Raw genomic sequence first — 18,936 nt, forward strand, 5'->3', positions numbered from 1 at the left:
GGCTTTGATATCCTTTGATGTGCATTTCAAGTAGTGTGATCTCTCAAAGAATATGGATATTTTAATCACTTTTTGGGTAAAATTTCAAATGGCTTTCCAGAATGGTTAGATTAATTCCACCAGCAATGTATTAATGTGCTTATGTTTTCACTATCTCTTATTCATTGTCATTTTTATCCAGGACACTTATCCTAACAAATATACAAATTCTTTTTGATCTCTCTGAGTCTGCTTTTTGATATTTTTTGTATCTTATTACAAATCAGGGAATTTATAATAGGTTGCCAGACTTATCTTTTAAAAGCTGGTCATCTTCCTTCATGAAAATTTATAGTAAATTATTTCTTGAAAGATCATTTATAGCAGACTTCTTGTCTTGCCTTATGTTCTTATTTTTATGCTTTAGTGTATACTTATGAATAGAAATAAAGGGCAACATTGGATTAGAATTGGTCAATCAATCGAAATAAATATTCAGCTGATGGCCCCAAGTATAAATCTGAATACAAGCTCCTCAAGAAAAATTTCTTGAAGGTTTTCTTCATCTTCTGGGAAAGGAATCACTTGCCCAAAGTCACACAGTAAAAATTGGAACCTGGATTTGGATTCCTGCTGCCTCCAGGGCTGACACTCTTATCTATTGTGCCATCTAGCTACTCTCTACTGGTGACAATAATAATAGCATATGTTATACTATCAATATTTAATTAAATTTATCCTTTAGTTTGCTAAGTGCTTTACAAATACTACCTCATTTTATCATCACAAAATCCTTATGAGCTTAGGTGCTATTATTATTCCCATTTTATAGATGAAGAAACTAAGGCATACTGAGGTTAAGTGGCTTATTCTCCAAGGCCAAATTAGATTTCAGGTTAAGGTCCAGTGCTCTTCACTGTACTATTAAATAAATGCTAGCTATTATTGTCAGGACCACCATTCATTTTTATGTTATCTTGTTGTTGTTCAATCATTTCAGTCATGTCCGACTTTTTGTGAGCCTGTTTAGGGTTTTTCTGGCAGAAATACTGGAGCCGTTTACCGTTCCCGTCTCTGGCTCATTTTACAGATGAGGAGACTGAGGCAAGCAGGGTGAAATGCTTTGCCCAGCAACACACAGCTGCTAAGTGTCTGAGGCTGGATTTGAACTTAGGTACTCCTGACTCCAGACCCAGAGCTCTCTACCATCTAGCTGGCCCCTCTTATTTATTTTTCAAAGGAAAATATCAAATGCATTTGAATCCTGTCTAGATAACCATTAAGGTCCCTTCCCTCTCTGAAGCTTTGCTCTTAGGACCTTGCAACAATTAAGCTGTTTTCTTTCCTATCAAAGTGTACTGGTCTGGAACCCACCCCTGGTGGCTACAAAGCATCCAGTTCCCAGCTGCCCTCACTCTCCTCCAGCCAGTGCTTTCTTAAGGTCGCATCGCATCTGGCTTGATTCTCTCCTCCCTGGTGGTACTTTTTTATGAATTCTTGTATGGAAATGAGTCTGTACCTTGTGAAGAGTTAACCTGCTCATGATGCAAAAGTCGGCTAAATATACAGTGACAAATGAGTATTTTCTGGGCCCAAGGAACAATGAATCCTTTATAGAAATCATGCAAAAATATTACATTTGGAAACAATCCTGCCTGCCTATCCCACTCTCTTATGCTCCAGTTTTCTCTCCAGGAACAAACCTCTCTCCAAGGACTGTAAATAAACTATAATCAAGCGATTAGCTAGTTTCTCCTAAAGATTGTGGTCCTAAAATTCTTGAAATGAACAAAAAGGATTCTTCTTCTCCTTGTTCCTCACCTAAAAATCATCATCATTATTATTTTTTGACATGGAAGAAAAGGAAATTAGCTAGTTTCTCCTAAAGATTAGGGTCCTAAAATTCTTGAAATGAACATAAAGGGTTCTTCTCCTCGTCTCCGGCCTAAAATCATCATTATTATTTTTGACAGGAAGAAAAGGAATTAAGTTGTGAACCAACGTCTGGGCTTATGGGTGCATTCTGAAAAGTAGGCAAATTAGGCAAAATGATGTATTTAGGCTACATAACAGTCAGTCTGCCTCCAGAATCTTTATATTGTCACCATCGTTATTCTCCTTGCCTCTGGATGTCATTCTTGCCTATGATTTGAGTTTCTAGTATTATTCTTCCCCTGCTTTCTATTATTAGAAACCCTAATGGGGAGGAGGGGAAGGCCCTTGGTCTTAGGAGAATTCTCCCTGCTCATGCTGTCTATTCCTCATTTCAAGTCATAATCCCACCTGACATCAGAACCTTCTCCTCGGCAAGCCCAAGCAATGTCATGGCCAAATGATTTTGACTTCAATGCCAGATTTAACTTCAAACTTCATTTGTTGGGAGGATGGTTGGAATCAAAGTGGCAGCCTTGTTCTTTCCATCTCAGAGATGGGGAAGGAGATAGAGAAGGGATGAAAGAGAGAAAAAAAATCAGCAGTTCTCTATAAATAAAATGCTTTCCCAAGTTTTTCTTCAGGAGTGGGCTGTACATAATGAAACTGGCAGTCTTTGCTTCTCCCTAAGACTTTAAGGCAGTCCACACGTGTCTATCTGCAAAGCACAGGGCGAGAGTTAATGAAGCTGTTTTGGAGAATGCTGCTCAGGACAAGACAGGGCGTTTGCAGAGAGGAAATTTGCCTCCCTCTTATTGCCCAGTTGACCTCCAGAAGAAGCCTGTTAAATCACAGGTGCTGCCTCCTGCAGATGTACAAAACTACTCATTTGCTCTGCCCAACGGTGCTGACATGGCAGCGATGTACCACACTAGGCTGGGGGCAACTCTCTTTCAAATGAATGTGTTTGCCCAAAATCCTGAGAGAAAGAAATGAGAAAGCACCCAGACTCTTGTGCGTGGTGGGTTGTCTGGTCTGTGGCTAGTTCCTTGAGCTTCCAGAGCTTTGGGGGAAATAACTGATGCCCCATGTAGGAAAAAGGATGCTCTCTCTTCTTACAGTAGCACCAGGACATGAGTGACCTCATTGTCAACATTAGGTCATAAATATATCAAATTTAAAATTGCAGAATCTAGTACTGTATCATGTACTGGTCAGGTACAAACTGAGCACTGAGTGTGGGTATTGTGTGTGAGGTGGACGTCCTTCCTAGAGGGAGAGAAATACAGAGATTGCGAGACTCATGTACCTGATCAGGAATTTTTCTGCCCGTGTACAAAAGTTTTAGAGCCATTTTGTACTTGGGACACACTGGACAAAGTATTGGAAATCGATGACGATGTCTTCTTCACCTCTGAAAGTCAGGTTTCTCCACTCTGGGGGACCCTTGGCCCTGCCCTTAATGCTTTCTATGTTACAAAGTATAAACACACATGAAGTCATTGGAACAGATTATAATTTCCATTTTAGGCATGAGAAAATTTAGGCCCCCAGAGGTTTTTAATAATTATAACAGATAACATTTATATAGTGCTTTAAAGTTTATAAAATACTTTTCATACATTATAACTGGACTATGAGGCAGGCCGAGTAGATATTATGACCCCCATGTTCAATATGAACAAGCAGAGATGTTGACTAATATTCCTAGTTATACAGCTGTTAAGTGGAGGAGATGGGACTGGAACCTAGGCCCTTTAGTTTCAAAAGTCACACTGTTCTTTCATGTCCCAAACTCAAGGAGGTAGAAGACAAAAAATGGTCACCAAATCACAGGGTGGCTGGTTTCCTGCCTCAGTGAAAGGTCTCAGGATTTTCTTTTTAGGGAAATCCTAAATCCCTTCCATAAAATCTCAGATGGCCTCCTCTTCAATTAGGGATAACTCATTATAGACCTAGGGAGTTCATTCTACCCCAAGAGACAGCTTTAATTGTTAGGAAATTTTTCTTTACATTTTAAGCTGAAATTCACCCCTCTGTAATTGTTATATTGCTTTTAGTTTTCTCTTGCAGACCGAACAAGCCTAATGCTTTTTCAACATGACAACCATTCAAATACTTAAAGACCTTTTTTGACCATCTCCACCTCATTGGAAACTTGAAATCCACCCCTGGGTCGCTGGCTCTGATAGGTGAGCTTTAGACTTATCTTGTAGGGCCCAGGTCTCCACATTTTCTTATCAGCTCACTTGGGATCCCCTCCTTCCCTTTTCTGCTCTCCTGTTTCCAGGTCCTCTTGGTGTCTTTCCCCATTATAATTTAAGCTTCATCCAGCTGTCTTGCTTGCTTACATGTATTTCCCTAGGACTTAGAAAAATGACTAGCATATAATAAACAATTAATGCTCCTTCCTTCCTTCCTCTTTCCTTTTATCCTTTCATCCTTCCTTCTTCCCTTCCCTCTCTTTCTCCCTTCCCTTCTCCCTTTCCTCTCTCCTTTTCCTCCTCCCTTTCTTCCCTCCCTCCCTTCCTTTTTTCCTTCCCTCCCTCCCTTCTTTTTTTCCTTCCCTCCCTTCCTTCATTTTTTCCTTCCCTCCCTCCCTCCCTTTTTTTCCCTTCCTCCCTTCCTTCCTTCTTTCCTTCCTCCCTTCCTTCCTTCTTCCCTCCCTTCCCTTCCCTCCTCCCTCCCCTCCTCCCTCCCTTCCCTTCCCTTTTTCTTCCCTTCCCTTTTTCTTCCCTTCCCTTCTTCTTCCCTTCCTTCCCTTCCCTTCCCTCCCTTCCCTTCCCTTTTTCTTCCCTTCCCTTCTTCTTCCCTTCCTTCCCTTCCCTTCCCTTCCCTTCTCTTCCCTCCATTCCCTTCCCTCCCTTCCCTTTCTTCCCTTTCTTCCCTCCCTTCCCTCCCATCCCTTTCTTCTTCCCTCCCATCCCTCCCTCCCTCCCTCTCTCCCCTTCCTTCCTCCATTCCCTTTCTTCCTTCTTCTCTCCCTTCCCTCCCACCTTCCCTTCCTTCTTCCTGCCTTCCCTTTCTTCTTCTTTCTTTCCTTTCTTCCTTCCTTCCTTTTCTTTCTTTTGCATTACTAGTTAGTTCCTTTAACTGATTCTTGTGTTGTAAGGTAGCCAGGCTTCTTGTGACCTGGTCACATCCCTCTGGACATGATTTATTTTGCCAATAGCCTTCTTAAGATGATGTTCCTCTAACTACATATTCTAGCTGTGCTCTGACTAGGATGCCTCTCTCATTTTGAATATTATTTTCCCATTAAGAAAGCCTAATACGAACTTATTTTTGTGACTACTCTGCCATACTGTTGACTCATATCGAGTTCACAGTTCATTAAAATCTTCAGCTCTTATTCATACAAACTGGTGCAGCCGTGTCTCCTCCGTCCTACACTTTTGTGATTAATTCCTTGAACTCAAGTGTGGGACTTCACATTTAAAAATGTTTTAGACTTGTGGTGTCTTTGTTTTTAGGGAACTCCCAGTGAGGAAACTTCCTCTACAACAGAGATCAGCAACTACCTCCACTTATAGATTTAAGGGCTTGCCTGGGGGCACCAAGGGACTCAATAATTTGCCAAGGTTCCCACAGCTAGAATATGCCAGGGGTGAGTTTTGAACATAGCATCGAGTTCCTGCTGATTCTGAAGCCAGACCTCTATACCCTGTGTGTGACTGGGACCCCTATTTTGCTCCCCCCAATCAGAAAGCTTCTCCAGTTCTCTTTTTCTCTCTTTGTTATGACTACTAATTATAAATCTCACTTTCAATGCTATTTTCTTCTGTAGTGATTTCTGACTTGTAAACTAACTCTTGCTTGAGCTGTGGATTTGAGCCTAGGGCCATATTGAGAAACTTCACCATCATGGGCAACACCATTGGTCAATGTAGGACCACACAATAGAAAGGTCACTAGTTGCCTGTAAGATTATATATATATATATATAGTTAGATAGATAGATAGATAGATAGATAGTAACATTATATCTCTCATGTACTACCTTGTAAGTTAAAACCCATGGGTGGTTCTTTTTTTCTGGAGGGAATACCCACAAAATAGTGGTAGAAGTCTAGTTCCAAACATGACATCTGGGCAAAGGGTACCCCTGGAGAGAGAAAGGTGGCAGCCATTTTTAAAATGAGGAGTGTTGGGCAGTAATTGCTTCAACAGTCAATAAGAAACATTGTCATGGTCCAACCAAATAGCCATGATTTACAAGATAGGAGAAACTTTGGGGGGTGGGGGGCTGCAATTAATTAAGTCAGATACCCACTTTAACAGGATTGTCCTCGAAAAGATCCCTTACCATGGATCTCTAGAAGCAGTTGATGTCATCTCTGATCCAATCTGGAATTTGGCGGAGAGAAAGGCTGTGGTTTGGACTTCCATGTTTGTGGTCCTTACTTTGGCTGCAAAGGGCAGCTCATGGGTTCTCTCTAGTCCTAATGGAATTCTTTGCTATAGACCAGTGTTCCTTAACCTTTCCCTTTAACTTCTGGGAAAACTTATGGAGCCCCAACCCCGTCACTCCCTTATTAAAATCTAGACCAAGAGCAAAGAAGCTTCCTTCAGGCTTGATTTGACCCCCACCCACCCTCACCTCCAAAACACACTAATTGGCTTTGGGAGTCTTTGGAGAAATTTCCCCTTTCAATGATGTGTTATTCTAATTCTTGATTTGCTAAATCCCTTCCTGACTGGTCTCACTTTTAATAATTAAAAACTCAATTAAGTGAAATCTATAAACACAGGCAGTGTATGGCTTTTGTTTCATTTGGAGCCTGACTAGAGTGAGGGGCAAGACAAGTTTATAGGGTTTTCTGGGAGGAGCCAGAGAGGCTCATTAACCAGGGAAAGCATCACTGACTCCAAGCTGGCCTTCCTGAGCCCACGGCACTAATCAAGACCAGATTTAGCCTGACATGAAACTAGAGTTGACAGGCTACTAAGCAGGCAATGGAATGTAAGAAACTTGGAGCTGAGCAGCTGGAGGCTTTGGGAGAGCCCAGTTCTGAAATGTAATTTCAGCTCTGTTTCTCCATTTCCAGGTGATGGGAGCCCAGCTCAGGCCTTTGGACCTCAGGAAAGGTACATTGAGTCTCGTGGTTCTTTTTAGTCCCTGGCAGTTGCTTAGACGTTTGATAAGCACATTCTTGAAGGTTAGATTGGTAAGAAAACATATCCAGTGGGGAAGCAAGCATGGTGGCGGGAAAAGAGTATCTGACTCGGAAGCAGAATTCAGTGCCTGCCATACATTTATTATTTGATCCCCGATTTCCCCTCCAGAGCTAACATTTTGGGATTTTGATTTTACATCTATATTTGTGGCTTCCTTGAGTTGCCAGAAAAGTTGGTAGGGGGGAAAAAGTGAGTATATAATGAGTTAGGTCTCAGTTATGTGATTTTTCAAGATTTGACTTGACTTGTAAATCAGTTCCAAATCACTACACTTGAAGCTCCTCTTGGGAGGTAAAACATTGGGAAAGTGACCTTGACAAAAATAAAGAGAAATGGTGTTGGTTTGTGGACACCAGTAAGGAACAGCTGACATTTGTAAGCATGGAAAGAACACTTGATGGCAAGGTGCCTGGATTGTGTAACCTCCTTAGTGCTTGTGTTCCCAGGACCTTTGTCCCCCAGGAACCGAGGGGGTTGGAGTAAGAAGCCTCACCTGGGATTTGGAGGCCATGGTAGATTTCAGTCTGCAATGTAATGCTACCTGGGTGAGGTAGGGGAGGGTTAGGTTTCTCTCTGACATGGAATGATTGTCTCCTAATTTCACCGACTGGGATGGTTGAAACAGCACTGGGCTGGGAGTTTAAAGTCCTGGATTCTTCTGCTAACTAGCTGTGTGACCTTGGGCAAGAGCTGTTTAATTGCCCTGACCCTCATTCTTCTTCTGTAAAGTGACAATAATATGAAGTACCCAACTTATCATCCATTTTTATTCAATCAACAAGTATTTATTGAGCATCTTGTCTATACAGGAACCAGCCATTGTTATGAGGCTCAAATGAAAAGATACACTATAGAAAAAAATATATAGCATAATTTAGACTATTAAGGCTACATTAAGACTTTTGGTTCATCCGTAGATGAAAGCTCTTTTCCAAGGGCAAGGAATTGCTAGCATTAGGTGTCCCCCACATGGAATCTCTCCCCATTTCTTTGCCTCGGCTCCATTTTTTCTCAGCTCAGTTCATAGAATCACCTCATGAATTCTTTGATTTATTAATTACTCCCAATACAGAGGCTGCTGGAAAAAGGCAAATTTATGTCATCTTGGTATATCCCCAATGGCACTCCTATGGGCCAAGCAAACACCTGCTTACATATTTCTTCTTTGCAGAGAGAAGTACAAGTATGAGCAGATGGGTAGCCAGGTCCGGTCCCCTGATATTCACTTAGGATGTTCTAGCAGGAGGGCCTTGGTTGATCTCAACTGCTGTGAAAGTTCACTGGGAGAAAAATCATCTCCATGGTAACCAGGGCCAAAGCTGATTAGTGCTTTTTGGATCAACATCCACAGTGATTGGAAGTAAATGAGTTTAAAGCTTGTGAAGACCACAGGGTAAGAGTTGGCTAGCTGCCTTTCATTCTCACTGATTACACACGTGAAGGGAATGCCTTCAAACTGTAGTTCAGAGGCCAAGGCTAGAGATAATAAAGAATTTTCTGATCATTAGAAATAATTCTGGAACAAAGTTATAGAATCCTCTTCTCTGGTGGTCTTTAGGCCAGACAGATTCTCATCTATGCAGAAGAACTTAGGAGGACATAGTTGGGTCATCAAATGGCATTGTATGAGTCATTTGGCACCGATATATCCCCAAACATAAGACTTGGGTGGTACGATCCCTGTAGTCTCATCATGGAGTCAGACAGACAGAACCTCTATCTTTTTATGGAAGTAACAGGGCTACCTTCACCTTTTGCTGTTGTTGGGGCTTGTCCCAAATCTTTGTTGACCCCTTTGGGATTTTCTTGGCAGAAATACTGATGTTGAGTTTGCCTTTTCCTTCTCCAACTCATTTTACAGATGAGGAAACTGAGGCAAACAGATTTAAGTGATTTGTTCAGGATCGCACAGCTAAGAAGCATCTGAGGCCGGATTTGAAATCAGGAAGATGAATTTTCCTGACTCCAGGCCCACTGCTCTATACACTGTGCCACCTAGCTGTGTTTATACTTTTAAAATTTCATTCTATTTTCATTTGATTTCTAGCTTACATGTTTTTTCCCTGTGATAATCTGTATTATTACTCATGAGCATATAGTAACCTGTACCTTCCAAATAATTTGTATTATTATTCATATGTATAGTACTCTACCTTCCAGATAATTTGTATTATTATTCACATGTATTAGTAATCTGTACCCTCCAGATAATTTGTATTATTACTCACGAGTATAGTAACCTGTACCCTCCAGATAATTTGTATTTTTATTCACATGTATTAGTAATCTATACCCTCCAGATAATTTGTATTATTACTCACATGTATAGTACTTTGTACTCTCCAGATACTCTGTATTATTACTCAACTGTATAGTACTCTGTACCCTCCAGTGAGGGTGCAGAATGACCCAGCAAAGTGCTTTATATTTTGGGGAGAGGTGCTTGAATAGAAATTCTCAAGATTTCTCTAGCCCCGCAACCAAGACAGAAAAGCTGCAAGGCTTCTTTTATTACCCACATGTCCTACTAGCCCCAAATGCTAAATCTATTTCCAGAGAGTTGCCCCCTCTTAAAGGAAATGCTTCCAAACTGCGGTGCTAGAGATCAAGGTTAAACACAATACGGAATTTTCTGATCTTTAGAATTAATTCTGGATAGGTACTTTGACCTTTCTATTTTTTACTGCATTGAACTGAAAGAGAATAACAGACTTAATCTTGAACAGTCTGGATCTAGATTATATGGATGAACCGATAAAGGGAGTTTTGTGACCAACTCGAGAAACTTCAGGGAGATGAGACTTGTTTGGGATTTTGCTTGTACCTTCCTATGAATGGTACCTCTTATAGAATGGATTTCATTGATGCCACAAACTTTGACTCTTGTCTCTTCCATTAGACTGGAAGCTCCTTGAAGGCAAAGAAAATTTAATTTTTGTCTTTATCAGTTTTTAATTTTAATACACTTAATAAATATTTGTTGATTGCTTAATTGATTTTTTGTGGGAGGAGTAACTCATTGTATATCCCTTTTATAGGTGGTTCCTCCCACAAGTATTTGAGCCACAAGGGATGAAGCCAACAAATTCGGCTGCCATCAGTGAAACTCATCTTCCCCTAGGCCCCAAGGATTGTACCTACACCCTCCACAGAAAGGTATAATCAAAATCCCCAAAAAAGCCTTATTGATCATGGCTCATTGAAGAAATGAGGGAATTGCCTTTATTAACTGAATACGTGTAGAATTTTATCTGAACCAAGTTAAGGGGAAAAATAAACTCAAGCCACTCAAGCCAATACTTTTTCAATATATGCACAAGAAAACACAAGAACATGTAATTTAGTTGGTGGGTACTATCTCTACCAAATCCCCTCCATAACCTATTAGATGGTCTGCAGGAATTGCTGTGGTTGAAAATTTTATTTTTCTGTGGTCAGCCCTATGATAACCCCTTCCAAATTTAGGTAGTCTTGTCCTTATATGACATATAAAATCTTTTGGCAGGCTTATACTCAAAGACTTTTTATTTTTTTTATTATTATATGTTTTCAATTATCAAGAGTTTAGTTTTCCCTTACCTACTTCTCCTATCCACTTAAAAAAAGGTAGAAATAAAGAAAAAGAAAAAAACTCTCCATATCCCATAAGCTCAGTCAAGCACAACAAATTCTCACATTAGTTGCATCCAAAAATGCCTTTCTTATTGGTCTATCATCTCTCTGGCATCAGTGGGTAACATTCTTCCTTATAAGTACTGTAGAATCATGATTAAACATTTAATTAATCAAAATCTCTAAGGTGCTCAGAATGACTCATTTAAAAAATAATGTTAACATATGGATTATTTATTCTTCTGGTTTTGCTTATCAAAACTTTTCTATCATGGCAGGACCTGACAGAAATTGTGGTCCATTGACACGGCCTCTGAGAATTCAGGGGTCACTTTCTGTATCACAGGGAAGTGTGAAAGGTGGTGTTTAGTGGTGACACTAAGATAGTCCACAATTACTTTGTGGTAAACATATTAAGGAAACATTAAGCCCATCCAATGCTCCAAATGCAGATGTCAACAACTTTAGCTTTAGGTTACCAAGAGCAGTATTTTTGTTGCTCAGTAACTCTAGAGAAACTATGACTCCATTTACCACAATTTCCAAGGCTCTGGTTCATCCAAATATTACTCATATATGTAGCTAATGGGAAATAAAAAATAATAGGAGCTTTAATGGGGAAAAACATGAACTATATACCGTACTTGATCCTGTTCCAGAAAACTCAGGGACATTGGGAGGGAAAATATTCATACCATCCCTCCCCTCAAAGTAGCTTATACCACATGGCTGAGCTTCTGTTTTCTTCTTTGGACAAGCCTTGTGTAATCTTACTGGAAATCTTTAAAGAAAATACACCCTAATACCCACAATCTGGGAAAATTAGCTAGAAACTTTTTAGGTTTGCATCAGTTATTTTCCCCCCAGTTCTAAGAAAATACTCAGGATTAACTTTATTGGCTCAACCCTTCCTTGTCTCCTTATGAGTTCCTTGGAATATTAAAAAAAAACACACACAACAACTTTGCATCCTTCCAGGGCAAAGATCCCAAATACTAGAAGTCCTGGAAACCCAAAGACAAGGCTGTATGTGCACCAAAAGGCTGAGTGCTGGCCAGTCCCACATCACCCCTGACTTGAGGAGACCAGTCTGGTGAAGGCAGAGTCCTTATCCTCTCTAGGGAGGTCTAGGCCATGACTTCTCATATTCTGTTTCCCAACTTATTAGAAATTACTTTCCTTCCCACACTTGTGGTCCCAGCAGACTATCCCCGTTGCCGTTCCTCATACTCAACATTTCATTTCTGGTCCCCATGCTCTTGCATTGGCTTCCCCCATGTCTGAAATGTTCTCTCCTCACTTCTTCCTCTCAGAACCCCATTTCCTTTAGGTTTTAAATTCAAGTATCAACTCCTGCATGAAGTCTTCCCTGATCCCATGTGCTGGTGTGCTCCTTTACTCCTCTATAGAAAACTACCTTGTATTTTTTTCTCTTCCTATTTATCCTGCATATGCTGAGATATATCTGTATCTATCTATCCATCTATCTATAGATATACATATATGTATTTGTCTGTCTTTCCCATTAGAATGTAAGCTCCTCAGGAATAGGGATTGCTTTATTCTCTGTATTTTTATTCCCAGTACTTATCACAGTGCATACCTCATGGAAGGGGATGCAATAAAGGTTTGATTGATTGATCAATTAATGACTTCTAATTCATCTGAGAACCTCAGCTGAAGTGCTATTCTTCCCCATAAGAGAAAGTTTGTATGTGTGTGTGTATATATATATATATATATATTTACTGTATTTCTTTTAACCTATGACTCGGAAACTTAAGCTTCATTTGTTTCAGAAAGTCAGGTCCTTTACACTTGTTGTTTTTGTCACGTTCTTCAGTTGTTTCCATCTCTTCATGACCTCATGGATGTTGTTTGGGAGTTATCTTAGCAAAGATATTGGAGTGGTTTATAATTTCCTTCTCCAGTTTCCCCCTGTTTTACAGATAAGGAACTGAGGCAAATAGGGGTTAAGTGATTTGCCCAGGATCACAAAGCTAGTAAATGTCTGAGGTCAAATTTAAACTCAGATATTCTTGACCCCAGACCCAGTGCCCCATCTACTGCACCACCTACCTTCTTGACCAAGGGTTAAAAGCCCTTCTAAGTCCTGATAGGGATGGTGGGATCCTGATGACTAATTTTAGAGGATTCTATAAAACAAAACAACAAACCTAAGAATTTCAAAGACTTCAGTTGTTTGGTTTCTCTCATGATCAGATAATTTCAGGTTCCCAAACAAATGAAAAAGAAGGGATTTGGAAAGGCAAGAAACAAAGTCTCCCAGGTGGAATTCTATCAGAACATCAGTTATATCAATTCTTCCTCTCATATTTATGCATTTATTACATATCTATGGCTGCCAATAAATTGTAGTCTTTGAGTCTAATGTTAACATTAGCCCATTCTTACTATGTGAGAATGAGTAAGATGTCCATTGTGGAAGCATTTGTAACTCTATGGACAAAAAACAACAACCAACTAACCAACAAAACCTGACACAGATTCAAGATGTTACTGTCTGCTTTCCCATCTATAATTACATTTGGGATCTCAATAATGATCTTGTTTTAAACTTCTTCAATTCCCTCATTAAATGGATTCACGACATATCTCTGAATTAAACTGTAAGTTTTAGCAAAGCAGAGATTTTTATCTAAAATTTGCATTGTGATAGTAGGTGGAAAGCATGGTCCATGGAGTCAGTCAAAGGGACATCCTTACAGTTCCAACTGGGAGATGCAGTGGAAAGATGGTTAGACTTGGAATCAAGACGCCTGAGTTTAGCTCTTGCCTCAGATATTTATTAGGGATATGATCCTAGATGTCACCCTCAATTTCCCCATATGTAAAATGGGCATAATAACATCATTTACTTCACATATAATATGGAAAGCACTTTGCAGCTTTATGCAGCAAATGTCAAGCTAGGTGGTGCCATAGTACGCAGAGAATTGGGGCTGAAGTCAAGAAGACTCATCTTCCTGAGTTCAAATCCAGCTTCATATACTTACTAGCTATGTGATCCTGGGCAAGTCACTTAACCTTGTTTGGTTCAATTTCCTCATCTGTAAAATGGGAAGCAGAAGGAAATGGCGAACCCCCCTCTGATATCTCTGCCAAGAAAACTCCAAATGGGGTCATGAAGAATTGGACATTACTGAACAACAACACAAAAGCATTTTACAAGATTTAAAATGTTATATAAATGCTAGCTATTGTGATTCATCATAATAACAATAATAAAACTTCTTAAAAGCTGATGGGAATTAGTCAATTGGGAACATGTAGAAGAGAACCAAAACTCTTTTCTCATTTCACAGATAAATGCTGTCCTCTGATTGATCTACAGAGAGAAATCAAATCATGTTGAAGCAATTCCTTGCCTTTTACTGGGCTTCCAGGGTCTTCTACCATCTTCTTCTTCTTCTTTTTTTTTTTAACAGAATGTTTGCTTTATACCATCTTTCTTTGTCTTTTAAAAAGCATTTTTGGTAACTATCTTGGGCTTGTGAGAGGCAATGTGATATTGTAAATAGACTCTAGAGTCAGTTTAAGTGACCTTGGAAGAGTGACTTAGCCTCTCAGCTATGTTCTAGGCCCATGTGTTGCAGGATCTGCTGATCTGCTCTGGTAGAGGGAAGAATTTTCCATGCCATTGAAATCACAGGTATGGAAGAAAAATCCTAACTCAACCTGTAGACATTTCACTTCAGTTATCACTGTCTTCTGAAATAGGAGTCCTTTCTGCTGAGTGCTCCATTTTATTATTTTCTTTAACTGAAAAACAGCAGTGTCTAGAAGCTGTTTTCCTCATTGCTGACAGAAGGTGGAATAATTAGAAGTTGACCACAGCACGTTTTTATAGAGTGAAATGTTTTCCAGTTCAGCCAAGGAACTGAATTCACCATAAATAGGACCAAAATAAAAGAGTCTTCACATTGAATTAAACAAAAATCCCCCCCCAGCAATGTTTTGAAAAAAATTGACTTGGGTTCCCCCAGCAGAATTTTAATTTTATATTTTAGTTCATGCATATGATACAGATGGGGCACTCCACAGATGAAAGCAATGGGGGCATCAACACTGCTAAGTAAAACAGACTTCGTGCATTAGTCAGGCAGATGAAGGTTGAAGTGTCTTGCAGAGAAGGAGCTGTTCTTGGCTTCCTGTTTGCCCTGGTTCTGCTGGTTGTTTTTCCAAGACATGGATGGGTATCCTTGAAGTTGCAGTTAATTTCTTACCATTTATTTGCAGTGGCGTAAATATATTTTAACTTGTGTATCTCTCACTTGAGATCTTGTGACCAATTAAAATGACTGTATTATATAAACTAGAGAAGTTTGGAAGGTATTGATTTCCAAAATAAAAGCAGGGAATTTTTCATAGCATCTGGGGAAACCAACAAAGCCTTTTAATTTAAAAAAAAAAGATACATCATTTGAAAACACTTGGGGGAATAAGCCTAGAGACTTGCCTTTTGTGATGCTATTCACTTCAGGTCACTTCAATTCAATACAATCCAACCATGATTTATTAAGTTCCAACTACTTGCCTTGCAAAGAGAAAAACATTCTCTGCCCCTATTTTCCATCCTATCAAGTGGATCTGGCAAAATTCAATCCATCAGAGAAGTTACTTGAACTACTGTTCTCTGTTTTAATCACAGACAAAATGAAAATACAAATGAGGTTAGGGATTGGGAGAGGCAGAAGAGGAAGGGGAAGAAAGAGAGAGGGAGTGAAGCAAAGAAAGAAAGAGAGAGGGAGTGAAGCAAAGAAAGAGAGGAAGAGAGACAGTGAGAGTAAGACAGAGACACAGAGAGACAGAGACAAATACAGACACAGAAACACACACCCAGAGAGAGACAGAAATCTCTAACCCTAACCTTCCTTTCCCATTCTAAAGCAGAACAAAGAAAAAAGAATTGAAGCCTTTTCTAGCATGTCTTCAAGAAATAATTACCCACGTTGCTTTTGACTTTCTCTGGTTGATTTCCCAGAGATAACCCAACTGAAGGCTTCACCATGAAAGCTTTTCTGGGAAAGCAGGCCATTGTGCCAAAAAATAATATAAACAAACAGCAAACAATATTCAAAGAGTGGAGAAAGAGGAAATTCAGAGTTTTTTGCCTTTCCACTGATTTCTTGCCAAAGGCCATCGGGTTTGAGGAGGGGGTGGTGGTGAAGGTCATGGTTGTTTGAAACTTACTAGGATTGTCAGGGCAGTCAAGAAGAACTACAGTTGAGATAACGATTTAGATCTCAGAGCTGGGCAATGAGATAGATATTTAAATTATATTTAGAAATTTTCTCCCCATCCCCTAAACCCTCCTTTTTGTCTCACTTCTTTGAAGGCAACATCTGCTCGTAATGATGTGGCAGTCCACAAGCTAATGTTGTTCAGCTGGATCTACAGATGTCACTATGCTGTAAACGGGATGTGATAATTTCTTCATTTTTTTTATGTGACACTTTGAAAACACCTTATTTTTTTCATTTAGGAAGATCAAACACCACTAACCACACATTTTTATATGGCTTTGGGTGCTACACAAATTATCTTTTCAAAGTTATTCTTACTTGGTTTCTTCCCTTGTTTTTGTAACCAACTTTTTTTGGAAATAGATTGTCTGAGGTCTGAGTGGGAAAAAGAGAAAAGGACTGCAGGCAGATCATTTTTATAATATTACAAATGCTTTGATTGATTGCTTATCATTATCTGTTGGGAAATAATTCCCACTAAGTGTCTTAATCCTGAGTATGACGTTACTTGGGGATCACATATTGCTTTGCTTCTAGCAGTAAACATCTGAAGTCTTTCTACTTAAGTAAATTTTCTGAAGATGAATAATTTAAAAAAACATTTATTACGAGCTTATTATATACGAAGCATTGTACTAAGAGCTATAGACACAAATGCAAAATTAAGAACTATAGATACAAATGCAAAAGCTACTGAGCCCCTCAAGGAACTTACATTATAAAAGCAGGGCTCAACCCATATAAGTTGATGCAGTTGCAGGGTGAATGACAAAGCCTGGTGCTGGAAAAACTTAGAAAAAAATAAAGTCGAGGAATTAATATTTAAGCCTCGAACTTTGTCTTGTATGCCTATTTTTTTTTCTTTTTGTTCCTCATCTCCTTGCCCAGAAGTATTACTGGGAACCCAGGAAGGGATGTACCCTTAAATACTTAGTAGTTGGGTTACTTAACCTCCTGAATTTGAGTTTCCTTATCTGTAAAATGGGGATAATAATAGTACTTACCTTACAGCGTTGTTCTGAGGGCAGCCTAATTCTGGTCAACCTTTCTGTCACGTTAGAAACTGCTGAACACCCTTTCTTAAATTCTCTGGATTCTCTGAGTTTTCAGGGTACTGCTCTTTCCTGGATGATTGATTGATTAATTCCACATGTGACAGTCTTTCAACCTTAAAGACAAGCATGTGTCCTCTTTCCTCCTAAATCCTCCTCCTGCAACATAGACAACATTTTATCTTTTCTCTTTGTAATCTGGCTTCCAGATTACAAAAGATACTGTTGCTCTCTCAGTTGACAAATTAGGAGGCTTTCCCCTTCACTTTGTATCTTTCTCAATGTGTCTGCTTCATGTGGCACTGGTAAAGATCCTCTCCTCTTGGATACTCTCTTTTTTGGGTTTTCTTGACTTTACTCATTTCTGGTTTTCCTTCCATCTATCTATGTGACTCCTCCTCCTCAGCCTCTTCATCATCACTAGTGCAGCTTCCCCCATAGGTCTGTCCTGGGCTCTCTTCTATTCTTCCTTGTAACCTTATCAGTTCTTGTAATTTCCACTTCCATTTCAAGGCAGTTGATTCCCAGATCTATATATCTAGTTCCCAGTCTTTTCCCTAAGCTTTCAGATCCATATCATCATCTGTCAATAAAAGTTATTATAATAAAAAAAAGTGTACATTAAAACAAAACAAAACAAAAAGATCCGTATCATCAGTTGTCTATTAGATATTTAAAACGATGAGATATTAAAGATATTAAAACAATATATCTTAAATTCAATTTACTCAAAACTGAATTTGTCTTTCTCTTTAAACTTTCCTGCCTTTTAAATTTTTCTATTTGAAGAATCACCATCCTTCTACTCTCCTAGGTTCATTATGTCTTCTTTCTTTTCATTTTCCCTCATGCCTCACAAGTTGCCAAATGTTGCTGTTTCTCCCTCTACAACATTTCTCAAACCTGCTTCCTTTTCTCTATTCCGATAGTTGTTACTTTAGCTTGGTCCCCCATCACCTCTGGTTTGGACCACTGCAAGAATTTTTAAGTAGAATTTCTGCTTCAAATTTCTCCCTGTGCCAGTCTATCCTCCAGATCACTGCCAAAGAATTTTCCTTAAACACAAATAAACACAAAGGAGAGGGTTTCCTCTCCTTCATTAACTCTAGAGCCTTTTTTTAATCATTTAGGATAAACTACAAAGTTGTCTGATTAGCTTTTTTATTATAGTTTTTATTTACAAAACATATGAATGGGTAATTTTTCAACATTGACCCTTGCAAAACTTTCTGTTCCAAATTTTCTCCTCCTTCCTCTCACTCCTTCCCCTAGATAGCAAGTAGTCCAATACATGTTAAATATGTTAAAATAGATGTTAAATCCAATATATGTATACATAGTTATACAGTTATCTTGCTGCACAAGAAAAATCAGATATAGAAAGAAAGAAAAAAAAACCTGAGAAGGAAAACAAAAAATGCAAATAAACAGCAACAGAAAGAGTGAAAATGCTATGTTGTGGTCCACACTCAGTTCCCATAGTCCTCTCTCTGGGAATAGATGATTCTCTTCATTATTGAACAATTAGAACTGCTTTGAATCATCTCATTGTTGAAGAGAGCCACGCCCATCAGAGTTGATCGTTATATAATCTTGCTGTTGCTGTATATAATGATCTTCTGGTTCTGCTTATTTCACTCAGCATCAGTTCATGTAAGTCTCTCTGGGCCTCTCTGAACTCATCCTGTTGATCATTTCTTACAGAGTAATAATATTCCATAACATCCATATACTGTAACTTATTCAGCCATTCTCCAATTGATGGGCATTCACTCAGTTTCTAGTTTCTGGCCGCTGCAAAAAGGGCTGCCACAAACATTCTTGCACATACGGGTCCTTTTCCCTTCTTTATGATCTCTTTGGGATATAAGCCAGTAGTAGCACTGCTGGATCAAAGGGTATGCACAGTTTGATAAATTTTTGAGCATAGTTCCAAACTGCTCTCCAGAATTGTTGGATCCATTCACAGTTCCACC

The 18,936-nt window shown here is 39.2% G+C and overlaps 1 protein-coding gene across 18 annotated transcripts in view; it reads left to right on the forward strand.

Moving 5' to 3' along the window:
* Positions 1–18,936, forward strand: part of SPATA18 (spermatogenesis associated 18) — a 79,750-nt gene that overhangs the window by 41,007 nt on the left and 19,807 nt on the right. For 2 of the 18 annotated variants that reach the window (XR_004230401.1, XR_004230396.1), the window contains exons 12-15: positions 3,912–4,043; positions 6,900–6,939; positions 8,201–8,422; positions 10,068–10,185. The exons of 4 other annotated variants lie outside the window; for them this stretch is intronic. The gene's annotated coding sequence lies outside the window, so the exon portion shown is untranslated. The remainder of the gene's footprint in view (positions 1–3,911; positions 4,044–6,899; positions 6,940–8,200; positions 8,423–10,067; positions 10,186–18,936) is intronic. 12 more of the 18 variants (XR_004230390.1, XR_004230397.1, XR_004230392.1 and 9 more) reach the window with 12 other exon arrangements.

This window comes from Sarcophilus harrisii, chromosome 6 (assembly GCF_902635505.1).
Source record: "Sarcophilus harrisii chromosome 6, mSarHar1.11, whole genome shotgun sequence".
Taxonomy (NCBI): Eukaryota; Metazoa; Chordata; class Mammalia; order Dasyuromorphia; family Dasyuridae; genus Sarcophilus; species Sarcophilus harrisii.